The sequence below is a fragment of the Melampsora larici-populina genome (genome assembly GCF_000204055.1).
Source record: "Melampsora larici-populina 98AG31 unplaced genomic scaffold MELLAscaffold_1, whole genome shotgun sequence".
In the NCBI taxonomy this organism is placed as follows: Eukaryota; Fungi; Basidiomycota; class Pucciniomycetes; order Pucciniales; family Melampsoraceae; genus Melampsora; species Melampsora laricis-populina.
The window spans coordinates 414,308-415,057 of NW_006768765.1; positions in this window are offsets into that span (position 1 = coordinate 414,308).

A 750-nucleotide genomic window follows, 5' to 3' on the forward strand; every position below is an offset into this window, starting at 1 on the left:
CAGCGTTAAAAAACCCTATGGGAAAAAGCTTGGTTCTCTCACATACGCCTTCTTCTCCTATACTTCTTTGCCGCGTTCGGGTACTTGATCTTGAATTCCTCTACCAATTGCCTAGCATTTGTCAGATTTTCTAAAGGCTCCCACGAATCGTGTTCTCTACCATACCCTTTCCAACTAATCAAATACTCGTCTTTCTTTCCTTCAAACCTTCTGTCTAAAACTGATTCTACTTCATATTCTTTTTCGCCATCAAGTGTAACAGGTGCTGGTGGTACTTGTTGTCTTCCTTCTATCGTGTCTTGATTGTATTCTCGTAGTTTTGAGACGTGAAATACCGGGTGCAACCTGTTCATACTGAGAGGTAAATCAATTTTGTAAGCTACATCTGAAATACACTTAGTTATTTTATAAGGTCCAAGCCATCGATGATCCATTTTTGCACTAGGTCTTGTTGTTGAGATGTTTTGACTGCTTAACCAAACCTTTGATCCTATTTTCCACTTAGGTGTCTCTCTCCTCTTCTTATCGTAAAATTGCTTCATTGACTCTTGAGCTGCTTTTAAACTTTCTTTTAATTCATTCTGTACTTCTATGATTTGGTCTAGTCTTTCCTTCACTGCCGGGATACATTGATCGGACGACGGGATTGCTGTATACGTTGGGTTGAATCCATAGTTAGCCATAAAAGGTGATACTCCTGTGGATGTATGAGTGCTGTTATTATATGCGAATTCAGCCATCGGCAATAAA